This window comes from Rana temporaria, chromosome 4, assembly GCF_905171775.1.
Source record: "Rana temporaria chromosome 4, aRanTem1.1, whole genome shotgun sequence".
Taxonomy (NCBI): Eukaryota; Metazoa; Chordata; class Amphibia; order Anura; family Ranidae; genus Rana; species Rana temporaria.
In genome coordinates this window covers 412,717,960-412,743,164 of record NC_053492.1, presented here as the reverse complement: position 1 = coordinate 412,743,164, position 25,205 = coordinate 412,717,960, and the positions used below count along the sequence as shown (strand labels likewise).

The window sequence follows — 25,205 nt, the reverse complement described above, 5'->3', positions numbered from 1 at the left end:
TTAGTTGGCTCCTCACTGCATGGGCCCACTCCTGGCCTCTAGATAGGATTCTCCCAGCATCCATGGCTCTTTAACTCTTCCAAGACTTATAGAATCCCATGGACTCATTAATTGCCTCAGTTTTCACAGTCTTGCCAACTCGCTCAGCTGTCCCAACTTAACCAGTCCTGCAAGTAAAGCCCTGTACACACGATCGGATATCTGATGGAATCTAATCCGATGTATTTTTTCATCGGCTATCTGATGAAGCTGACTTTCATCAGTTATGCCTACACACCATCGGTTCAATTTTTTTTTCACAGATGGATAAAAAAACTGTTATATCCTCTGTGTTGTGAGGGACACAAGACTCTGGGCTGGAACAATGGATGTTTATTCAGTACAGGCTGTACACTGCAACATGCATCTCAGGACATTACATATCTCTGCTTTCTACATGTGGTCTCTCTAAGATGGCTACTATACCCCTTGACCCTTGTCATCACTGCTGGGTGGAGCCAGCCTTAAAGTGCCAGTACATGTGAAACCCTTCAGGTATAACACCTTCCATCCATCCCTAAAAAAAAACAAAAACAAAAAAAAACAAAAAACACAACAAAACAATAACAGGCACAAAACATTAACTGATAGCTGTCCAATAACAGTCCTCCAAACACAGGAGAATTACGGGACTTCAAGCTTGCGGGGTTAATATGTCATCGGATCACTTCCGTCGGCCCCGTCGAAAGTCTCGTAACCGCTCTTGCAACTGAAACCGGTCAGGAGGGCGACAGTGTCGTTGAGGCCGGGCATCCAGCGATTCGGGACCGGAGGAAACAGGGCTGGCCGGAATGGGTACCGGCGGGGCCAAGAAGGGATCCCCCAGCTCAGAGGGTAAACAGACCTCCGGACCAGAGCTGGAGGGCTCTGTTGGAGACGAGTTCAAAAGTTCAGAGTCCCCACAATCATCAGTCTCTGTGCATCCTGATTCGCTGGGAGCAGATCCTTGAGACACTGGTGGTTCAGCCGGCATCAGGGATTCGGGCAGTTGAGAACGAGGACGCAGTTGGTCCGCATGACGTCTGCAAATGGAACCATCTTCCAGGCGGACCTTGTACATCTTGGGTCCCAAAGTCTCTGCAATGACAGCAGGAAGCCAACGGGTGTTGGAAGCCCCATAAGATCGGGCCCATACCTTTTGTTGGGCTGTGAATCGGGGGAGCTCATTGTGTTTGACCATCTTGTCTTGGGACTGTAGTACATGTTCCTGGACTGTTTGAGGGCGGAGCATATCCAAAACAGTCCATGGCTGGCGCCCCAGAAGGAGTTCTGCTGGGGTGACAGGGACTGTTGTTTACTTGCAGCCACTGTAGCTTTGAAATAGCGTTTGAAAGTCTGCACAAACCGCTTTGCTTGACCATTCGTAGCCGGGTGGTAAGGTGCGGTCAACTTGTGCTTGATGTTGTGGGCAGTCAGGAAACGCTGAAACTCCTGACTGGTGAATTGTGCACCGTTGTCTGTGACGATTTCTCTGGGGTATCCAAACGTAGCAGCGAGATGTAACAGTATGGAGGTCCATCCTTCTTCCCGCAAGTTTCTGACCATCAACACCCACAAGGGACTGTATCAATATAATCGGATGGTGTTTGGGGTAGCCTCTGCCCCAGCCATTTGGCAACGAAAAATGGACGAGATTTTGGCGGACATTCCTTTCACTCAGTGCCTGCTAGATGATATGCTCATTACAGGACGGACCGACCAGGAACACAAGCAGAATGTGGAGCTTGTGTTGGCGAGACTCCAAGAACAGGGTCTGAAAGTGAACTTAGCAAAATGCCAATTCATGGTGCCTAAATTGGAGTTTTGTGGCCACCTTGTGGATGCAGAAGGTATACACACCACGGAAGCCAAGGTTGATGCTTTAGTCAAAGCTCCAGCCCCAACCAACGTCCAGCAGCTGCGATCATACCTTGGCTTGCTGAACTATTACCACAAATTCCTGCCAGATCTGGCACACACCTTGTTTCCGTTGAACAAGCTTTTGGAGAAACACTCCAGATGGGACTGGTCGGCTGCATGCCAACGTGCTTTTGAAGTTTCTAAGCGGAAGCTGTTGGCGTCACGCATGCTCGTGCACTATGACCTCCAGAAGCCTCTCACCTTGGCTTGTGATGCCTCACCCTATGGTCTGGGGGCGGTACTATGAAGGTGTTATACCTGAAGGGTTTCACATGTACTGGCACTTTAAGGCTGGCTCCACCCAGCAGTGATGACAAGGGTCAAGGGGTATAGTAGCCATCTTAGAGAGACCACATGTAGAAAGCAGAGATATGTAATGTCCTGAGATGCATGTTGCAGTGTACAGCCTGTACTGAATAAACATCCATTGTTCCAGCCCAGAGTCTTGTGTCCCTCACAACACAGAGGATATAACAGTGGCGACGAGGATGGGATTTACAAAGTGTCTATCAGTCTGAGAGAGAGAAACAAAGACATTGTGGATTGTCACCTGGATAAAAGCAATCACAGATCCCAGCAGGAAAATGTCATTAATCGGGACATTAAGTGAGTTTGATGGAGAACAGACATCCTGGAGTTCCTGGGTTGAGAGACTGGAACAGTATTTCAGTGCAAATGACATCCCAGACAACAGGCAAGTAGCAGTGTTTCTGACAGTGGTTGGGGCCAAGACATATGACACTCTGAGGGATCTGCTTTCCCCTGTAAAACCTGCAGCTAAGACATTGGCAGAGCTGCTGACACTGCTAGAGGATCACTTCCAGCCTAAACCATTAGAGATTGCAGAAAGATTTCGCTTCTATCAGAGGCAGCAACAGACAGGGGAAGAGATTAAAGTTTATGTGCTCGCTCTTCGCAGACTAGCCTCTACCTGTTCTTTTGGGGACTACCTACCTACTGCACTGAGAGATAAGTTTGTCATGGGACTGAATTGTGAGTCAACACAAAAGAGACTGTTAACAGAGAAAGACCTTACCCTTACAAAGGCAATTGAGATAGCTTCAGTGATGGAAATGGCTGTGAAAGATACAGAGGAATTGAACCCCCAGAGCAGAAGGGAAGAGGTGAAGCAGGAAGTTTTCAGAACAGCAGTCAAGCCAACTGCTGCAAACTGGAAATACAGACCCCCACCAAGCCGGGAGTCAGCTTGCTACCATTGTGGGAATACAGACCATGACCACAAAGTCTGCCGGTTTAAGGATCAGACCTGTCATAATTGCGGTAGGACCGGCCATCTGAAACGAGTTTGCCGTAGCAAGAAGGTGCGAGATAAACAACCTCTGAACCCCAAGACTAAGACATATATGGTGGGAAGATATACATCATCATCTGAGTCCGAGGATGAGGAAGTGCTCCACAGGTTAGACATACATCATAAAAACGATCGGTCCATTGGTCTTTTTTCATTAGAAGAACCGATTGTGTGTACAGGGCTTAAGGCGTTTCTCCTACATGGAGTACTTTCTCCCCAGTGGTTCACCTCTCTGGGCTGGACCACACACCTATCTCCAAAGGCTATGTCTCTTAGGCCCCTTTCACACTGACATGTTTTTCAGGTGGTGTAGCGCTAAAAATAGCGCTGCTATACCACCTGAAAAAACCGTGCCCTGTAGTCTTCAGTGTGAAAGCCTGAAGGTTTTCACACTGAAGCGGTGCACTCCGCAGAGGCACATTGTGAGCGGTATTAACCCTTTTTCGGCCACTAGTGGGGGTTAAAACCACACCGCTAGCGGCCGAATATTGCGGTAAATATGACGGTATAGCAGCGCTAAAAATCACGCCACTATACCGCCACCGCACCTCCCGTGCTCAGTGTGGAAGGGGCCTAAATGAAAGCTTTGAGCTATGGTCAGGCCTGGCTTACTAGGTAGAAGAAGCAACTATTTTTATTTTTTGTTAATCAATAACTATTCCCTATTCCTAGGAGTAATTTTTTTGGAGATTACCTTTTCAGGACATTTTAGAAACCCAATAAAAGGAACTCTTTTTTTCATTTTTTTTACAGGTTAGAAGATACAAGCTAACATGTTTATACCTATATCCTTAATCGTCAGTTATATTAAATATCTCTCCTATTTCTGTACAGTATGTGTACTGTCGTCTTTAATATTGAGCCTGAACATTGTATTTCTGTTTACATTTCTTGTCCTTTAATTAAATTTGATTGCAGGCCTTTTGATGTGACCCTTGTCACAATTAATCAATAATATCATAATGAGTCCCTGGGGAAATGCTGACCCTGGCTTACACCAGTTTTACATATTGTGTCATAATTTATACCTGTATTGTTTTTATGTATTGAAAAGTATATTTCAATATATTTCAATACAATTTAATTACAATGATATATGCAACACAGAGATGTATTTTATGTTTAGGTTTTGTAAAACAATCAAACTCCAAATTAACATCCCTTGAGGCTCTATTCTTTCATCTTTGACTTAAAGTGGTTCTAAAGCCTAAACCTTTTTTACCCTAAAGTGATACTAAAGTCAATTTTTTTTTTCAAAAATAACAAACATGTTACACTTACCAGTTCTGTGCAGTTGGTTTTGCACATAGCAGCCTGGATCCTCCTCTTCTCTGGTCCCTCTTTGGTGCCCCTGGCCCCTCCCTTCTGTCGAGTGCACAGCAAGCAGCTTGCTATGAGAGCACCCAAGCCGAGCGGCAGCTCCATGTGTCCATTCAGCCAATCAGGACGGGGAGTCCCGGACTGCCGAGGCTCTTGTGCACATTGCTGGATACAAATGGACTCAGGTAAGCATTAGGGAGTAAAAAATGTTTAAGCATCTGCATCCCCCCTAACCCCCCCCCCCCTTTTACTTACCTGAGCCCTCATTCGATTCAGTGCTGTTCTCCCCTCACTTTCGAGTCTCACTGGCTTTACTGGGGCACCAGTAGCCATTGGCTTCCAGTGCTGTCAATCAAAACCAATGATGAGGGAGCAGGAGGCAGGTCAGAGTCCCACTGTCTGTGTCACAAAGTGGCTTCTCAAGCAGAGGAACTGGACAGAGAGGAGGGGCCAGGAGCCAATGCTATATCTTGGCCTAGGCCAACAAGGCCCAGGCCTAGGGCAGCACTTTGCAGGGGGGGCAGCATGAAAAGAGTCTCCGTCGACTTTGCCGTAAGTTAATTTCTCTTTATTTCCTGCCCCATAGCCAAACAGGAAGTGTCCCCATTGGAAAATTTCAATGCAGTTCTTAAACAGGAAGGGGTGTGACATTGACAGGAAGGGGTGGATCATATTTAAATTAGGGGTTGCACGAGTTTAGACAGGCCTAGGGCAGCACAAAACCTAAATACACCACTGCCAGGAGCATCGGTAGTGGACCGGAGAAGAGGAGGTTCACACCCACTCTGCAATTCCATTGCATAGAGCAGATAACTATAGATATTTATTTGTTTTTTCAAATGTTACCTGGTTCAGCAGAAAATTGCCTTATTTTGATCAGTGTGTGGACTCCCCAATAAACAGAAGTATTTACTGTAACTGATTGTTTTTGAAGGGACATATTGGAAAATGTTCCAACAATCAGCAGCTGATTGGCTGCTACTGATCGATATATTTTGAGAGTGGTGGGTACCGATATCTGCATACAATCTCCCAATTAGGGATGAGCTTCGAGTTCGAGTCAAACTCATGATCGACTCGAACATTGCCTGTTCGCCGAACAGCGAACAATTTGGGGTGTTCGCAGCAAATTCGAAAAGACGCAGAACACCCTGGAAAAGTCTATGGGAGAAATCTAAAGTGCTAATTTTAAAGGCTTATATGCAAGTTATTGTCCTAAAAAGTGTTTGTGGACCTGGGTCCTGTCCCAGGGGACATGTATCAATGCAAATAAAGTTTAAAAAAACAGCATTTTTTTCGGGAGCAGTGATTTTAATAATGCTTAAAGTGAAACTTTCCTTTAAATTTCGTACCTAGTGGGTGTGTAAAGTATGCCTGTGAAGTAGTGCATGTTTCCCGTGCTTAGAACTGTCCCTGCACAAAGTGTCATTTCTGAAGGATAACAAGTAATTTAAAATCACTGCTCCCGAAAAAACTGCAGTTTTTAAAACTTTTTTTGTATTGATACATGTCCCCTGGGACAGGACCCAGGTCCCCAAACACTTTTTAGGACAATAACTTGCATATTGGCCTTTAAAATCAGCACTTTAGATTCCTAGTGGATGATTCATACAATAAATGAGGATGAATGTCATATACTAAGAGTGCCGCATTTGTTTTCCTTGTGGTGTGGTGCAATTGCTTCATATTTTTCCAACTAGGTGTACTAGGAAGAATCCTGTATCTTAATAAGTAAGGATGAGCTCTGGCGTGTTCACATAGTACACATGCACAGTCCGCCAGGAAGTCTGCACGGCGCTGCGCAAATCACAGCCAGGGAGGCATTTCCAATCTCTGCAGCCGAGCATTGAGAAATATCTCCCTGGCTGTGATTAGCGCAGCACCGTGCAGATATCCTGGCGGGCTCTGCACGTGTACTATGCGAACACGCCAGAGCTCATCCTTATTAATAAGGTGCCTTTCTATAAACTTAATTTACTGTGGTACATTGATGTATCCTATTCTAATATTTGTCTACTAGGATACATGAGGATTTTTTATAGTAGTACTAAATGCTTACATTTCTGTCTTAATCACATTGGTATAGAACAGTTGAGCAGTGGACAATAAATAGGTGCTGAATGAGTCCAGAAACACAATTTGTATTCTTTGCCACCAAATCTGGGTTCCTCTGCATTGCTCCCTGCATGAAAAGTTCATTCAACCTGAGCAGCCAACCTCCTGTGTTCATAGTACATAAGACCGGCTGCTCAGCATGGGACCTGGAAGCAAGTGGAGATCACTGGATTAACTGTGTCTACTTCAGTGATTTACAGCTTCCAAGGGCATCGGCTCGGTATGGTACAGTATATTTATAGTTACAAAAGTCAAAGCTGGAGCAATCTAACTACATAGAAATATACCAGATCTGGAATTTGTTTTTTTATGAAGTAAGTTTAAAGGGTAACCTCACTTTTGATGAGAAAAAAAAAAAAACATTGCCCTCTGGGTGATCCATGTACCTAAACTTTATTGCAGATTCCTACCTTTTTTGGTATTTTAAAGAAATAGCTGTTTTTTTTGGTTTTCTCTGTGTCCATGTGGGAAGTGAATCTAACGGGAGTGATTTTATAATTATCAATCAGCTTCTGATCTTGCAGAGTTCGGATGAGGAAAGTGGCAGGGTCTATATCCATTTAAACATGTTTTCCCTTTGGAAATATCTCACCCCAAATTATTATTATTACTGATTTAGAGGTTAAATTGGGGTTTCGGGCATAATTTTCTTTTTGCAAGCTAAAATGAATCACATTAAATAGTCCCTATAACACATTAATAGCTCCCCAATCGTTCCAGAAATCATTGCAAACACTTGCCTTATATCCTCCAGCTCATGTTGTGGCCGTATCCATCATATGTGTGGGCATGTGAAGCCCGGTTCCTTTTTCTTCCTGGTTTTCAAGGAGAGGTGCATGCTGGGCGATTTGTAGGCACAGTAATGCCCAGAGACTCCTGGGAAATGAGTGTCATCGTTTCCCAGGAAGCAATGGGGTCTTAGAACAGGAAGCTGAACCACATAGGACCAGGAACTAGGCAGATTACAACATCTGCCTAGTAACAGCCAGATAGAAGTGAGTACATTTATTTATTTATTTTTATTAATTTTTTTACATTAAAGGCAAGCTGTTATTAGAAAGTACATTTTTTAGGGTGGAACTCCGCCTTAAGTTCACCATTTCAGAAAATAGTCTATGTAGTCAACAAGTCTCAGTAAATATTGATAACTGCATCTGTGTAAAATATTTGGTAATTACATTTTCCTACCTGTAAGCCATTTGCAAGGCCTGGCTGAAAAACTCCTATAGGTAGATTCAGAGACGTTGGCTTAACTTTGCGGCGGCGTAGCTTAGCCTGTTTAGGCTACGCCAGCCGTAAGTTAGCTAGGCAAGTACTTGATTCTCAAAGTACTTGCCTGCTAAGTTACGGTGGCGTAGCCTAAAGCGGGCGGGCTTAAGGGCCCCTAATTCAAATGTGTGTAAGGGGGCGTGTTTTATGATAATGGGGCTTGACCTTACGTTTTTGAAATTATTTTTAACTGCGCATGTGTCGGGCACCTACATTTCCCAGTGTGCATTGCGGCTAAGTACGCCGCACGGGCCTATTGATTTCGACGTGGACGCAAACAACTTAAATCCCTATTCACGGACGACTTACGCAAATGACGTAAAAATTTCGAATTTCAAAGCGGGAACGGCGGCCATACTTTAACATTACTATTCCATCTATTAGATGGAATAACTTTAGGCCTGATAATGCCTTATGGAATTGGCGTAAATGTACTGCGGCGGCCGGGCGGCCGTGTGTGAATCGGCGTATCTACTAATTTACATATTCATATTTACATATTCTACGCTGACCGCAATGGAAGCGCCACCTAGCGGCCAGCCTCAATATTGCACCCTAAGATAGGACGGCACAAGCCATCCTATCTTAGATATGTTTAAGCGTATCTCTGTTTGAGAATACACTTAAACATAAGTCGGCGTAGATTCTGAGTTAGGTTCGGCTTATCTACTGATAAGCCGGCCTAACTCTTTCTGAATCTACCTAATTGTTTGAAACTCCCATGTCCTGACTTTTTGCTAGGACTTGACAATTACTGCATCCTCTTTCCCTGCACTACAGGGGCAAAGCCCAATGGATTTCACATCCTAGCAATAAGGCAGGTTGTGGGGGGTGCTAACTGGGAGTTTTTTGGCCAGGCTTCCAGTGGGGGTTCAAATGGCCTTCAGGTATGACAACAGAATTAATGGACATTTTTCAAAGCTGTTGAGTTTTTTCATACTGTGGCCCCTGTGTAGCTAATTTTCCAGAAAAAGTGAATCCTTCAATTCATCTGACCTGTATCTACTGAAATGTTTTTCGGCAACCTGTATCTACTAAGGAGCACTGAAATAAATCTGCAGAGGTAAATTTGGTAGCGGTATGTAACTTTTATCTCATGTTTGTAGAGTTCCAATATTTGCAGAAGTCCTTTCAATACATGCAGAAGGATCTCATTATGATAGCAGGCCTAGAGAATTGTAATATCTGGCCCCTCGAAAGATCATGTAAGATATTTCTCTTTATTAAAAAGACACATTCCCTGGATTTACAATTGAACCTTTATACAAATTCACCTTAATCTGGATTAACGATCTATAAGAATCTGGACATAATGGCATTTTAAATTTGGTAGATTATCCGTAGTAAGCAATTCAAGCACTGTGGAGCTTTCCTCTACGCTGATGGCTCCTAAGTCAGCATTTCAGGTTGATGATTGTAGAAACTCTCACTAGACTACCTTGTAAAGAATATTTTTCTTTAATAGCTACTGTCAAGCAAGCAGTCAGAGATAACAACAACAAAAGAGGATGGGCTGCTTCCTGCGTAGATTGAGCCATTAAAGACAAGTAAGAAAACCAGATACTTAAGTGACAGATTCAAGGGGAAGTCAAAAGCATTAAGTTAAAAGTTACCAACCACCTGGGGCACACCATGATTCCTGATGTATATTAAATCATAGCTGCTAAGTCTACCTGCCACTTATATTTTAGGAAATATTAAGAGAATGCACTGAAGCATTTGTTGAATTTTACCTGTTGATGTCTTGAATGTGCGTATAACAACCAATCACTTTTTTAACTAAATCTTTTTAATCTGCACTAATAAGAGTAACATTGGACTGGATATAATCAACCCTTCAAGTGCCTGAAGGTATGAGGTCTTATTTAATTATTTAAGGGTATTTGTTAAGATGTATGTTAAAGCGGAGCTCCACCCTAAAGTGGAAATTCCGCTCATCGGAACCCTCCCCCCCTCCGGTGTCATATTTGACACCTTTCAGGGGGAGGGGGGTGCAGATACCTGTCAAAGACAGGTATTTGCACCCACTTCCGGGAGTCCTCACTGTGGGGATTCTGCGGGTAGTGCGTCACTTCACGCCCAAGCCGTTGTGTTCCAGGAAACACTCGGCTCCCGAAACACAGCGGGAACCAGTGAGGACGGCACTGTGTGACTCGCGCATGCGCCGTAGGGAACCGGGCAGTGAAGCCGCAATGTTTCACTTCCTGGTTTCCTCACCGAGGATGGCGGTGGGGGCAGCAGAGTGACGAGCGATCGCTCGTGCCTCTGCTGCCGATGGCGCTGGACTCCAGGACAGGTAAGTGTCCTAATATTAAAAGTCAGCAGCTGCAGTATTTGTAGCTGCTGGCTTTTAATAATTTTTTTTCCAGCGGAGATGCGCTTTAACCACTTAAGGACCCCTTCACGCCGGCAGAAGGGCACGGCTGGGCACATGCATGTACCTGTACATCCTCTTTAAGAGCCCAGACAAAACTCCGTGACCGCGCCCGCGGGACCCGATCGCCAACAGAGCTGAAGAACGGGGAGAGGTGTGTGTAAACACACCTTCCCCGTTCTTCATTGTGGCAATGTCAGTGATCGTCTGTTTCCTGATATAGGGAAAGACGATCACTGACGTCACACGTCCAGCCCCGCCCTCCTAAAGTTAGAAACACATATGAGGTCACACTTAACCCCTACAGCGCCCCCTAGTGGTTAACTCCTTCACTGCATTGTCATTTTCACAGTAATCGGTGCATTTTTATAGCACTTTTCGCTGTGAAAATGACAATGGTGTGTCAAAATTGTCTGTGTCCACCATAATGTCGCAGTCACGAAAAAAAATCGCTGATCGCCGCCATTAGTAGTAAAAAAAAATGCCATAAAACTATCCCCTATTTTGTAAATGCTATAAATTTTGCGCAAACCAATCGATAAACGCTTATTGCAATATTTTACCAAAAATAGGTAGAAGAATACGTATCGGCCTAAACTGAGGAAAAAAAATGTTTTTTTTTATATCTTTTTTGGGGATAGTTATTAGAGCAAAAAGTAAAAAATATTGTATTATTTTCAAAATTGTCGCTCTATTTTTGTTTATAGAGCAAAAAATAAAAACCGCAGAGGTGATCAAATACCACCAAAATAAAGCTCTATTTGTGGGAAAAAAAGGACGCCAATATTGTTTTGGAGCCAAGTCACACGACCGCACAATTGTCAGTTAAAGCGACGCAGTGCCGAATCGCAAAAAGGGGCAAGGTCCTTAATCTGCATAATGATCTTAGTTGGTTAAGCTAAATACCTCCAGGAACAAGAGTGAAAGTCAATCTCCCCAGTGGAAACACAGACTGCAATAAAAACATGACATCACTTGTAACCCCTTCATACATCCTACCACAAAGAAATAAATAAGAGTTTAGTCATTACATACACCAACATTTCATCTACAATGGCATTGTAGCAACATTTACTTTAGTGGACTTGAAAGATAGGCATCATTTTAGATGGACTGTTGTCTAAAGAACTTGATTGCTCCTGCCTAATGCCTATCAAAGCAGGTGAGTTACTTTGGCTTAGTCAGCAGATGGTGGCAATGAGCAGAATTTCTATTATATCCCTTTACCTGAATTGGCAAGACTCCAATATGCTTGACATATAATTACCCAACGAGTGTTAGTTTTGTATATAACTGAAGAAACCTGGAAATGATGTCTATGTGAATTTACTATCAGTATTTACTCTCTAGCAGACTCCCCTGCATGATAATCCCTTTACCTTGGAATCTGTCTTTGCAATGTGTGTGTCTTTAATCTCGTGTGTTGTTGATGAGAGTTTTTCTTTTTATCTGTCATGCTTTCACTGTATGGTTGTGCAGCATCTGCAGTTCAGCATGCTTTTAACTTTTGCTGTGTTTAAACTAAGATGCTTTTTAAGGATCAACCTCTGAAAACATAAAGTAAGCTGTAGACAGACAGAAATTACTGAAGTGGCCTGTTTTATTTAAATTTCTCTAACTGAGTGTTCTCTTAAAATAACAGGAAGGTGGGCATGTTTAATTAACTCATCTCTAGACAGATTTAAAAAAGATGAGATATCCACCATGTCAATGGTCTGTACATTTTCCTGAATCCATGACAGTCATAGTAAAACATTATATCCCCCCCAGTTGCCCTGCCTCATTCTCAACTATTGTTTCACCAACAATTAAAAAATCTATCAGTTATGAGGTGTTTCTTTTTTTGCAATCTAGAACAGTCTTTCACAACCTTTTTAACATGTAGGAACCCTTGAAATAATGTTCTGGTCTCAGGGAATATCTACTAATTATTATTATTATAATTTTTTATACAGGATTTATATAGCGCCAACAGTTTATGCAGCACTTTGCAATATAAAAGGGTGACAATACAGTTATAATACAGTAAAATACAAGAGGATTAAGAGGGCCCTGCTCAGAAAAGCTTACAATCTAATAGGGTGGGGCAGGTTGTACAAAAGGTTGTAACTGTGGGGACAGGTTGAGGTAGCGAGTTCCAGAGGATGAGAGAGGCTCTAGAGAAATCCTGGAGATGAGCATGGGAGGAGATGAGAAAGCTTGAGAGTAGGAGGTCTTGAGAAGAGTGAAGAAGACGGTTTGGGTGATGTTTGGAGACAAGATTGGTGATGTAGCTTGGCGCAGATTTGTGGATGGCTTTGTATGTTGTGGTTAGTATTTTAAATTTAATTCGCTGGGCGATTGGGAGCCAGTGTAAGGATTGGAGGAGAGGGTTGACAGACACTGAGCAGTTGGTAAGGTGGATAAGTCTGGCAGCAGCATTCATGATAGACTGAAGAGGACATAGCGTATGGAGAGGTAGGCCAATGAAAAGGGAGTTGCAGTAGTCAAGGCAAGAGATAACAAGGGAGTGAATGAGGAGCTTTGGTGGTTTCATTTGTTAGAAAGGGGCGAATTTTAGAGATGTTATGGAGGTGAATTCTACAAACATTTGACAACGATTGAACTTGAGGCTGAAAAGCCAAGTCAGAGTCTAGGATTACACCTAGTACCCTGGCATGAGGGGAGGGACTGATGGTTGCATTGTTGATTTTGATGGAAAAGTCATGGAGGGGGGAACGTGCGGGGGAAATATTAGTAACTCAGTTTTAGAGAGATTTCGTTTAAGGAACTGGTGTGACATCCATGCTGAGATGTCAGTTAGTAAGTTAGTAATGCAAGGGGAGACTGAAGGAGTGAGGTGAGGAGTAGACAGATAGATTTGGGTGTCATCGGCATATAAGTGGTATTGGAAGCCGTTGCTACATTGTTGTTACATTGCTATGAAGGTCAGTGTGAAGAATGCTCCTTACATTCGTAGTCAATAGGAAGAATCCTCCCTTACAGATAGCTAAAAGTTCATTGGTGCCAGTGGTCACTTATCTGAGAGGTAGCCCATGGGCCCATGGGCTGAATGTGGTATTTTCCTTGCTTCTATCCAGCCCTTGGGGCACTATTGTACCCACTGATATGAGGCACAATTCCTCTTATTAACAACAACGATGAGGCACCATACCTTCCATTGGCATTGATGATAAGGTAGCAATTCTCCCACTGACACCAACAGTAAGGCACTATTCCTCCCACTGCTGAAATGAATGGGCACTATTCCTCCAACCAATACTTTTGATAGAGCATTATTCTTCCTCCCACTCAGCACAGGCGCTATTTATTTCTTTAACATTCATTGACATTCCCCCCCCCCCCCCTGAAACTGAAGGACAGGAAACTGCCCCTTTAGTTAGAAAGTTTGGAGAATTCTGCTCTAGAGGAACCTTATGCCGCATACACACCATCACTTTATGTGATGAAAAAAAACGACACTTTCTGTGAAGTAAAAAATGACGTTTTTGAAACTTCAATTTTCAAAGACGAAGTTGCCTACACACCATCGTTTTTCTCACAATGTTCTTGCAAAGTGAGGTTACGTTCCACCACGTTTTACCATTGAAGTAGCTTCTGGGCATGCGTGGATGAAAAAACGTCTTACAAAACGACGTTTTTTGCTACACACGGTCAATTTCTGTGAAGTAAAAAGTGCACTTTTGAAAAACGACACATAAAATTGAAGCATGCTTCAATTTTTTTTGGTCGTTTTTTACAAGACATAAAACGACGTTTTCCCCCACACACAGTCAATTAAAGTGACGTTTTTAAAAACGTCATTTTTTTTCATCACATAAAGTGATGGTGTGTACGGGGCATTAGAGTTCCACAGACTCTTGACTTTGGCTCTTTAAAGTGAAACTAAACTCTGTGATCTTTACCTTTTCTGCAACAGTCTGATGTCCTCTGCTGGTGTCAGCATCTTCTATTTAGCTTCTCCTGGGTGCCAGGCTGGGGCCATCTTTATTGACACGGCTGCATGATCTCTGTCAATAGAATGATGCACTGGATGCGATAGGCACATAAATATATTGAGCTGAATTGTGAAACTCGGAAGTTGAATAAAAAAATAAATACAAAATGAGCAGTTCTTATCAGCAACCATAACTTTTACATCTTCTTTGCTCTGAAAATATGAAATGTATTATGGACAACAAATCGACATTAGTTCAGTATTAGCCCCATCACATGTAAGCACATTGAGCACTTGGTTGTAAAGCCTAAACATGGTTGTGGTTGGAAAGCTTAAATATTTTTTACCTTAAGGTACAAAATGTTAAGGTGTCAGAATCCCCTCTCACCCCCCCTTTTACTTACCTGAGGCCTCATTCGATCTAGCGCCATGCACATCTGCAGCTCTTTTCTCCCCTCCTTTCCAGGTCTCGCTGGCTTTGCTGGGGCACTGGGGCCACTAGCTCCCAATGCTATCAAATAAAGCCAGTGATGAGGCAAATGGGGGGCGGGTGAGGTCAAGTCCTCCTGTCTGTGTCAATGGATGCAGCAGCGGGGCTCGGGCGCGAGCACGCACTAATGCCCCCATGATAAGAGCTGCAAACATGCACGGCGCGCTGGATCGAATGAAGGCTCAGGTAAGTAAAAAAGAAGGGGGGTGCTGAAACCTAAACATATTTTACCTTCATGAAAGGAATGAATTAAGGTAAAACATGTTTAGTCTTTACACCAACTCTAAGAGCCCAATATGCTTACATGCAATGAGGCTAATACTGAACTTATGTAGATTTGTTGTCCATAATAAATTTCATATTTTCAGAGCAAAGAAGATGTAGTGTGATTGGTTGCTGATACTGGGACTCCCTGGGCAGGAGCACCGGCAAGGGACCTGAAATAAAAAGCTTCATGGCCGCTCTGTGCAATTCCATTGCACAGAGCAGGTAAGTATAGACATATTTGGCATTTTTTTTAAACGTACCTTTACAATCACCTTTTTTAGAGACTGATGTGAATGTACATTGTATATGTAAAGCACTGCGTAAATTGACAGTGCTATATACCGTATTTATCGGCGTATACCGCGCACTATTTTGCCCTGAAAATCAGGGCAAAATCGTGGGTGCGCGATATACGCCGATACCCGCTTTCCCGCCATGAGTTTGAATACTGCGCCGGCATATACCGAGCGCAGTACACTTGTGTATCTTCGGGCAGTCTCGGCGCCTCTCGTACTGACGTCCTGAGCGTACAGGACGTCAGCACAAGAGTTGCCGAGCCTTCCCGACGATATACGTGTGTACTGCGCTCGGTATATGTCGGCGCAGTATTCAAACTCAGCGTGGGAAATGAGCGGGGAGGACGCGAGGACACCGCAGAAGGACGCCGGACCCGACGAAGAGGACACCCTAAGCCGCAGACGGACGCCGGACCCGACGAGGCTGCCGATGGACGCCGCGCAAGACACCAAAACTGTAAGTACAATTTCCATAGGAATTCGGGCAACTTTAGGGGTGCGCGCTATACGCGGGAGCGCGCTATACCCCGATAAATACGGTAAGTACCTAAATAAATAATAATAATAATACTAATAATTAGCACCAAATGCTGTCCAGTGGCCTTATTAATAAATTGGTTGTACGTATCGTTTTTATTTTTGGAGGGAGGGGGGGGGGGGGCGAGGGCTCAGTCTTTGTAAAATTATACAATTTAAGTGTTCCTTATGAAATTTGGCACAGGACAATTACTTTTTTTTTTTTATTATTACAAACCGGACATAAAAAAATAAAATAAACAAAAACATAAAAATTCTAAAATGTAATAAAGCATATTGAAAATGTACGTTGACCCTTGCCCTTTACAAATTTTTCATCTTTTTATTTCAGTTAGACGCTATGGATACTTTGAAATATTTTAGGATACAGTATTTAGGAAGCAGTTGGAGCCCAGGGTACAACAATCTGTATATATTTTGTCTTAGAGGTAAGAGAGATTTAGAGAGCCAAACTACGTTAATGCCATCTTATGACTTACATTGACTGCCCCAAAGCACAAGTGAATTGCAAACACAATAGCTTAAATAAACAGTAAGTGGATGTGCTTCTATTATGGGCTGCTCAGGGAATTTACATTAAATTGAAGCCTGCGGTGATGTAGTGGATTTATAGCCTCCTTACTCAGCGTGCTAAATGTCTAGGTATTTTCTGCCACCTCTTGTGCGACTCCGTCATTTTTTATTGATGTCAATCAAACAGGTAAAATAAATAGTGCTCGCTCCTTCTGAACATAAAGGAAAATATTGATTTAAACCTCCTGGGCTTTAAAGGCATCTGTCATGCAAAAGTATGAGCTGTAAATGCACAAAAGTGCTGCTGAGTCTGAATCCAAAGAATGATTTTAGAAGGCATAAACCGGTACGCAGATGGTTTGAATTGTGCAGTCTGGTCCTGTGGCATTTTGTATACTACATTGTACGTATAAGATCTGTGCTAGCAGAGGAAGAAATAAATGGCCTTGCGAGTTCACAATCAGCTTCAGACCTTAAAAAAGAGTATCATTTTCTCCTAAATAAAAAATTGTTATCTGCAGGCCTCAGGCTGCCGCATCCATCCCTCGATGTGAGTCATTGTAATGGTAGAACAGTCGTTTATGGTTAGACCAGTGATTAGTGATTTCTTTCTGTTTGGGTGAGATCATAATAAGGTATTTCTGCCAGATTTAACCCCTATAATGCTGCATTATCGCACCACAATCGCAAGCGTTGCATAAGGTTATGGCATGGTCCCATTAAACTCAAAGGACGAGTTTGACAGGCAGTACTGCCTGTCAAGCTCTGAACCCGAATTTAAAATGCTGCAGCCGCTAAGCAAAGAATCACAACTGCAAGAGGTGTACACAGGGCCGGCCTTTGCGTTGTGCGAGGTGTGCAGCTGCACAAGGCGCCATGGTCAACAGGGGGCGCCGTGCGGCCAGCACAGCTCGCAGAATGCTAGTCACCTCTTCCTCATTGTCGCTCCCCAGTCTCCTGGCAGAGGATAGAGGGGCCCCGGACAGCAAGGTGCTCAGTGCGGGTTTTAAGTGCAGAGTGGTGTGCAGCTTCCCCCCCCTCTCCCTCTCCCTCCCACGGCTTTCACATGCTGGAGGGAGAGGGACAGACCAGTGTGTCAGGCAGCCAATAGCGCTGCTCTTCTGAGTGGGAGGGCGTGACTTCCAAGTTGCTCCGCCTATCACCACCCCCTTGGCCAATCAGATTGCCCAGCCCGCCACATTTGACCAGGAGAAGATGATAGTGAGGGATGCAGAGGATCCGACGTACCTGAGAATGTAGAAGGTATGATCATCATGTCACTCTCACTGGTAATGCACAAGTCTAATGATCGGTGTGTCCTGTCCTGTGTGTAGATTAGACAATGATGGAGGGATGACTTCCCCTCCGTCTTCTCACACTGCTTCTTATCTGTGTTTTTATTTACACTGCACACAGCACAGTGACTGAAGATTAGACTTCTGCAAGACACTTCAAACCTAAGCTGTTTCTATAGCTATGTGTGCTGGAGTTTATCATTTATCTAACTTTCCTTGTTATCTTTGAAGTAATTAGCTGGTCAGGCTGGAGCTTCACAGACCTGTTAACCATTTACTGTCCTCCTGTGCTTGAGAAATGACTGTTAGAAATAATGTTTTTTTTTTTTCTTGCACTTACAGCGAATGCTCCCTGAAAAAAAATATTAAAAGCCAGCAGCTACAAATACTGCAGCTGCTGACTTTTTATATTAGGACACTTACCTGTCCTGGAGTCCAGCGGCGTCTGCAGCAGAGGACGAGCGATCGCTCGTCATTGCTGCCCCCACGTCATCCACGCTGAGGGAACCAGAAAGTGAAGCCCTGCGGCTTCACTAACCGGTTCCCTACGGCGCATGCGCGAGTCGCGCTGTGCCATGCTGAATGGTTCCCACTGTGTTCTGGGAGCTGTGTGTTTCCCAGAACACAACAGGGGGGACGGGATCTGACGTCCTGCCCGCAGACTGTGTGACCGGAAGTGGGTGCAAATAGCTGTCTTTAGACAGGTATCTGCCCCCCCTCCCCCCTAAAAGGTGTCAAATGTGACACCGGAGGGGGGGAGGGTTCCGATGAGCGGAGGTGGAGGGTGGAGCTCCGCTTTAAAGTTATAGCTTTTAAACTTTTGTTTGCAGTGATCAATGTTTTTCCACACTGGTCACTGCTTGGACACCCTTGTATAATGTCTGCAGTCTCTGACCATCTCCTGTGTTATGACCACAGTCTGACCTTCTCTTATGTTATATCTACAATCTCTGACCCTCTCCTGTACAATGTCTGCAGTCTGACCCTCTCCTGTACAATGTCTGTAGTCTCTGACCCTCTCCTGTACAATGTCTGTAGTCTCTGACCCTCTCCTGTACAATGTCTGCAGTCTGACCCTCTCCTGTACAATGTCTGCAGTCTCTGACCCTCTCCTGTACAATGTCTGCAGTCTCTGACCCTCTCCTGTACAATGTCTGCAGTCTCTGACCCTCTCCTGTACAATGTCTGCAGTCTGACCCTCTCCTGTACAATGTCTGCAGTCTCTGACCCTCTCCTGTACAATGTCTGCAGTCTGACCCTCTCCTGTACAATGTCTGCAGTCTCTGACCCTCTCCTGTACTATGTCTGCAGTCTCTGACCCTCTCCTGTACAATGTCTGCAGTCTGACCCTCTCCTGTACAATGTCTGCAGTCTCTGACCCTCTCCTGTACAATGTCTGCAGTCTCTGACCCTCTCCTGTACAATGTCTGCAGTCTCTGACCCTCTCCTGTACAATGTCTGTAGTCTCTGACCCTCTCCTGTACAATGTCTGTAGTCTCTGACCCTCTCCTGTACAATGTCTGCAGTCTCTGACCCTCTCCTGTACAATGTCTGCAGTCTGACCCTCTCCTGTACAATGTCTGCAGTCTGACCCTCTCCTGTACAATGTCTGCAGTCTCTGACCCTCTCCTGTACAATGTCTGCAGTCTGACCCTCTCCTGTACAATGTCTGCAGTCTGACCCTCTCCTGTACAATGTCTGCAGTCTCTGATCATCTCCTGTACAATGTCTGCAGTCTCTGACCCTCTCCTGTACAATGTCTGCAGTCTGACCCTCTCCTGTACAATGTCTGCAGTCTCTGACCCTCTCCTGTACAATGTCTGCAGTCTCTGACCCTCTCCTGTACAATGTCTGTAGTCTCTGACCCTCTCCTGTACAATGTCTGCAGTCTCTGACCCTCTCCTGTACAATGTCTGTAGTCTCTGACCCTCTCCTGTACAATGTCTGTAGTCTCTGACCCTCTCCTGTACAATGTCTGCAGTCTCTGACCCTCTCCTGTACAATGTCTGTAGTCTCTGACCCTCTCCTGTACAATGTCTGTAGTCTCTGACCCTCTCCTGTACAATGTCTGTAGTCTCTGACCCTCTCCTGTACAATGTCTGCAGTCTCTGACCCTCTCCTGTACAATGTCTGTAGTCTCTGACCCTCTCCTGTACAATGTCTGCAGTCTCTGACCATCTCCTGTACCATGTCTGCAGTCTCTGACCATCTCATGTAGTATTTCTGTAATAAAGGGGGCTACAGGCACAGTAGGTGCTGAGGGAAGGTGTACCTAGGCATTGTGGATAGTGAGGGATGGGGGGCCCAGGCATGTTGGTTTTTTTCCTATTTGTGTATGTTTAGGTGACCAGGGGGCGAGGGGTGAATATACTTGGGGGGGGGGGGGGGGGGGCGCCGAAGGATTAGCTCGCACAGGGCGCCTGAACACCTAAGGCCGGCCCTGGGTGTACAACCCGTCTGCATATACTGGGACAGTTCATGTGGCATAAAACTGCAGCTTAGTCAACGATCTGAAAGAGCATTTAGTGCTTCAGTGAGTGATGGTAATACAACATTATAATTTGTAGAGTGTGCGTTGTTTATCTATGAACAAGAATATGAAGATCACGACCCAGGGTTGGCTAATGTAGATAACCCCTTTAGGTACGGTACCGTATTTATCGGGGTAAAGCATGCACCGCCGTATAGCGCACACCCCAAACCTAGAAGGGAATTTTTAGGGAAAAAAAGAAATAATTACAGTTTGAATGCCCCTCGTCGGTGTCTTGCCCGGTGTCCATCGGCGGCCTTGTCCGGTCCGACATCCGTCTGTGGCCTTGGTGGTGTCCTCCCCGCTTCTCTCGCGCTGTCTCTAAGCGCCGCCGCCGACATATACCGAGCGCAGTACACTCAGGTACACTCGGCTAGGCTCGGCCACGCTCGGCTCCTCTCGCATAAAGGCTAGGGCGGCGGGACAGGGCATGACCGCGAGCGGAGCCAAGCTTAGCCGAGTGTACCCGAGTGTACTGCGCTCGGTATATGTCGGCGGCGGCGCTCAGACAGCGCGGATCGGCGTATAATGCGCACCCGCGATTTTCCCCTGATTTTAAGGGGAAAAAAGTGCTCGTTATACGCCGATAAATACGGTATATCTAAACTCAAAAATAAAAATGTAATTTACTGTCAATCCTTAGATGTAATGGCTACATTCGTTTTCTTATTTCAGCCTCTTTTTCCTGTATTTTCACTGGGGGATCGAGCCAGGAACATATTCTTGTCTTAAGCCCTGTACACACGATTGGTTTGTCTGATGAAAACAGACCGATGGACCGTTTTCATCGGACGAACCGATCGTGTGTGGGCCCCATCGTTTTTTTTTCCATCAGTGAAAAAAAATAGAACCTGTTTTAAATTTTTCCTATGGATAAAAAAACGATAGAAAAAAACGATCGTCTGTGGGGAAGTCCATCGGTCAAAAATCCACGCATGCTCAGAATCAAGTCGACGCATGCTCGGAAGCATTGAACTTCATTTTTCTCAGCGCGTCGTAGTGTTTTACGTCACCACGTTGGACACGATCGGATTTTTAACCGATGGTGTGTAGGCAAGACTGATGAAAGTCAGCTTCATCGGATATCCGACGAAAAAATCCATCGGATTAGATTCCATCAGATAGCCAATCGTGTGTAAAGGGCTTTAGGGTGTCTACACACACTCCCCCATTGTATCTTTGGAGGAACAAGATAGCCACCCTTAGACAGCAATATTTTTAAACTGTGGTGTGGGTGGTGTTGAATGGACTAGTCCATTTAGATCAGTGACAGTAACAGTAACAAATTAAAGCCTGACTCCAGCAAACACTTTTTAGCAGTTACAGCAACGGGTTTTTCTGATAAAGCTTTTACATAAATGAATAAAAGCCAACCATTGTAAGCAACCGTCAGTGGTAAATGTTTTGTCTTGACCCTCCAACTGCCACTTTGTCTGGACAGCATGTTCTGTCCCCCGCCCTGAAACTCAACCTATCCTGCTTAACCTATACAAAAAAATCTGTGCACTTACCTACTTGTCGTTGTTCTGGTCAAGTCATTGTTGTCGCTTATCCTCTCCCCTGCAGCAGCTGCTCAATGAGACAGGGGAGTTGGAGCTGCGGGATCACATGACCAAACTGGAGTACATTAAAAATAGGCAAGTACACATAGGGTTCTTTTTCTCAGAGAATAAGTGCAGGAATTCCCCTTTTGTCTCCACCCCCACACACTTCTGAGCACTGTCTCCTGGTTCCACCCACCTACCCACCACCCAGTACTGCCCCTTTTAGAGAATACAGAAGCAAGTATCATTTTATGGTGCTAAATAATCTGTAAGGAATTTGTGAATGATAGCAAGGAAAGGAGTAAAAAAAGATCCCCTGCAGCCAGCAACAATAGATTCCCCATACAACAATAGACTCCCCCAGCACCCATAGGTCCCTCCAGGAACAATAGGCCCCATCCTAGTAACAATAGTTCCCCCACACAACAATAGACCCCCATACCCTAATAGAAATGAAACACCCACAACAAAACACCACCCCCAGCAACAGTAGACCCCCATAGCAGCAAAAAAAGATTTCCTAGCAGCCTGCATCAATAGACCCTTCAGCAGCCAGCAACAATAGACCTCTCCCCAGTAGATCAGCTACAAGCAACATAAGACCCCAAGCAAAAATAGACCCTCACACAAGATCCCCACCGGTGACAATAGACCCCACCAGCAACCAGCATCAAAAGACACTTCAGCACACCTCACACACCTTGCCATTCGGTGCTAGAGGTGCGGGAACTGCATTTCCCCACATTCCTGAAAAAAGTCCTGTGTACACATATTTAGGTGGATTCAGAAATACTTAGGTTGGTGTATCAGTAGATACGCCGGCCTAAGTCTGAATTTGCGCCGGCGCTAATTTAAGCGTATTCTGGAAACCAGATATGCTTAAATTAGGCTCAGATACGAGCGGCGTAAGTGTCTTACACTGTCGTATCCTAAAGTGTAATTTTTAGGCTGACCGCTAGGTGGCGCTTCCATTGCGGTCGGCGTAGAATATGTAAACGCCTATTCACAAACGTACGCACGGCGGACGCAGTACAGATACGCCGTTTACGTAACGCATTATCAGGCCTAAAGTTATTCCATCAAATAGCTGGAATAGTAATGTTAAGTATGGCCGTCGTTCCCGCGTCGAAATTCGAAAATTTTACGTCGTTTGCGTAAGTCGTCCGTGAATAGGGATTTACGTCATTTACGTCCACGTCAAAACCAATAGGACCCTGCGGCGTACTTTGCCGCAATGCACACTGGGATGTGTACATGGACGGCGCATGCGCCGTTCGTAAAAAAAGTCAATCACATAAGGTCACCCCCCCATTACCATAAAACACGCCCCCTCAGCTAAATGTGAATTCGGCGTGATTACGCTACGCCGCCGTAACTTAGCAGGCAAGTACTTTGTGAATCATGTTCTTGCCTCGCTAACTTACGGCGGCATAGTGTAAACACAATACACTACGCCGCCGCAACGATATGCCTGCCTACCTGAATCTAGCTAATACACTATACAGGTTAGGTAGGAGGAGGGGGGGGTGACATTTTTATAGGTAGGCTTTTTCTTCCACTTTAAAGCTTATATGATATTTGAGTGACTGGGTTAGGATCTACGTTAATTGACAGTCATTGGCACCCCTGTCTTCTTGCAGAGCCACATGCAGCATTCAGATCACACAAGCTTCCATAATGTGACCTGTAAAAAGCAATCATGCCTGATGCTTATTTAATGTGGCAGATGGTGACAAGCCAGTACCTGTGACATCTCAATAAATGTAATCAAGCCATCGGGAGACTAATGATTATGACAGGGTGAAAATTGCCTGCTTTTTAACAAATGTAAAATAATACAATTGTGAAGTTGTATGAGCAATCACAGGGCTACACCAAACATGGCATATTAATGGGACCCCTCTAGGCATCCGATTACATGGCATGTGTGGTGATACAGGAAGGGATGCTGGTGTCACACTAGATTAGGCTCTTTGGTGAAGTCCCATTATGGTGCCACTCTGTGGCTTGGTAATTGTTTAGAACGTCCATCGCTAATGGGAAAACTAACAGGGAAAGCTAATTAGGTGTGACACTGACTGTAGCTGTATTGTATACGTAAATTAATCGTCATTCTTACATATTACTTAGAAGAATATTTTTCTAACCTAGGAATGGAATATGAATGAAAAAAAATACAATAATTTCTATAGGTTTGTGGAAGACAGATCGTTGGTACCATGGCTGTCTGTTTCCCACATTCTTAGACTTAAGCCCTATGCACTCTATTTGATCGTCTGAAGATCTTTGTCTTTAGATTTACCAAAACCATATAATATGAGGTCAAACCTTAAGGGTTTCAACTTGTATGCAATCAGGCAGACCCTTGCACTACATGGTTTTGGTCAATCTGAAGACAAGAATCTGCAGAAAATGTAATAGTGTGTATGGGGTCCTTGGCTGCTGATGAAAAGGTAAATTCACGCCTGAAATAAATGTATGTGAAATATCACACCTGTCCAAAAAAAAAATGGTATTTCTGTTTAGCCATGCAGCAAACCTAGGCCACTGCCAGACAGCATAGCTAGGTCCCTGACTTTGCCCTGCTACAGGTAAAGCAATACAACTTGGTAAGGAACCATCCAGCCTTTGATTGAATAGGAATGGATCAGCAGCTCACTTATGAAGTCATCCCAGTACTCTCTCCTTGTGTCAGAAAGCCTCTACTTTACAGTAATAACATTGTGCAAGGTTGTAGAATCTTACTGGCTTACAGTGTTGGAGTCTTGATGTACAGGGGCTTACAGGAGACTAATATAAACACGTTATAAGGTACTATTTGAAAATATATTTAAAGATGAGTTCCAAGTATGGCAATATTTACATAGTTACATTCGTTCAGATTGGAGCAATATACACTGTAAGTATGTATGAGCCATTCCCATGGGATACCTGTGAATGCTGAAAATCACTATAGTAGGCACCGTTGCTACTACAGTGATTGCCACTAGCTGAGTCCCGTGCCGAGCTTCTGCCTTACTGCATTGTAAAGTCAGGAGGTTACTCACTCGACATGGGCACTATACAGGGAACACTTTGCATTTTCTCACTGAATGCCAAGCGTTCTCTGATTGGATGAGTTGGAGAGGCTGGGCAGTGGCATCATCATCTCCACCTCATCCAATTAGGGACTGCTTTGCATTTATTAGGAGAATGTAAAGTGTTCCCTAAATGGTGCCTGTGCTGAGGGGGCAACCTTCTGTGTTTAGTAATACAGTGCCTACTGTGCGTTCCCGTTTGTAACTAATAGATTTTCGTAGAAATTTGTTAGTATTCGTACATTCGGATCAATTCGAACATCCGAAAAGCTGAATGAACCAAAATGCGAAAATTACGGAATTACGAATAAGCAAAAAAACGAACAAGCGAAAATACGAACGTACGATTGGACAATCTTACTAAAATACGAAACACCGCAACAGCAAAAAA

The 25,205-nt window shown here is 44.3% G+C and overlaps 1 protein-coding gene across 3 annotated transcripts in view; it reads left to right on the top strand.

Annotated features, from left to right (window-relative positions):
• Nucleotides 1–25,205, top strand: part of MACROD2 (mono-ADP ribosylhydrolase 2) — a 3,190,351-nt gene that overhangs the window by 1,762,022 nt on the left and 1,403,124 nt on the right. The gene's annotated exons all lie outside the window — the stretch shown is intronic.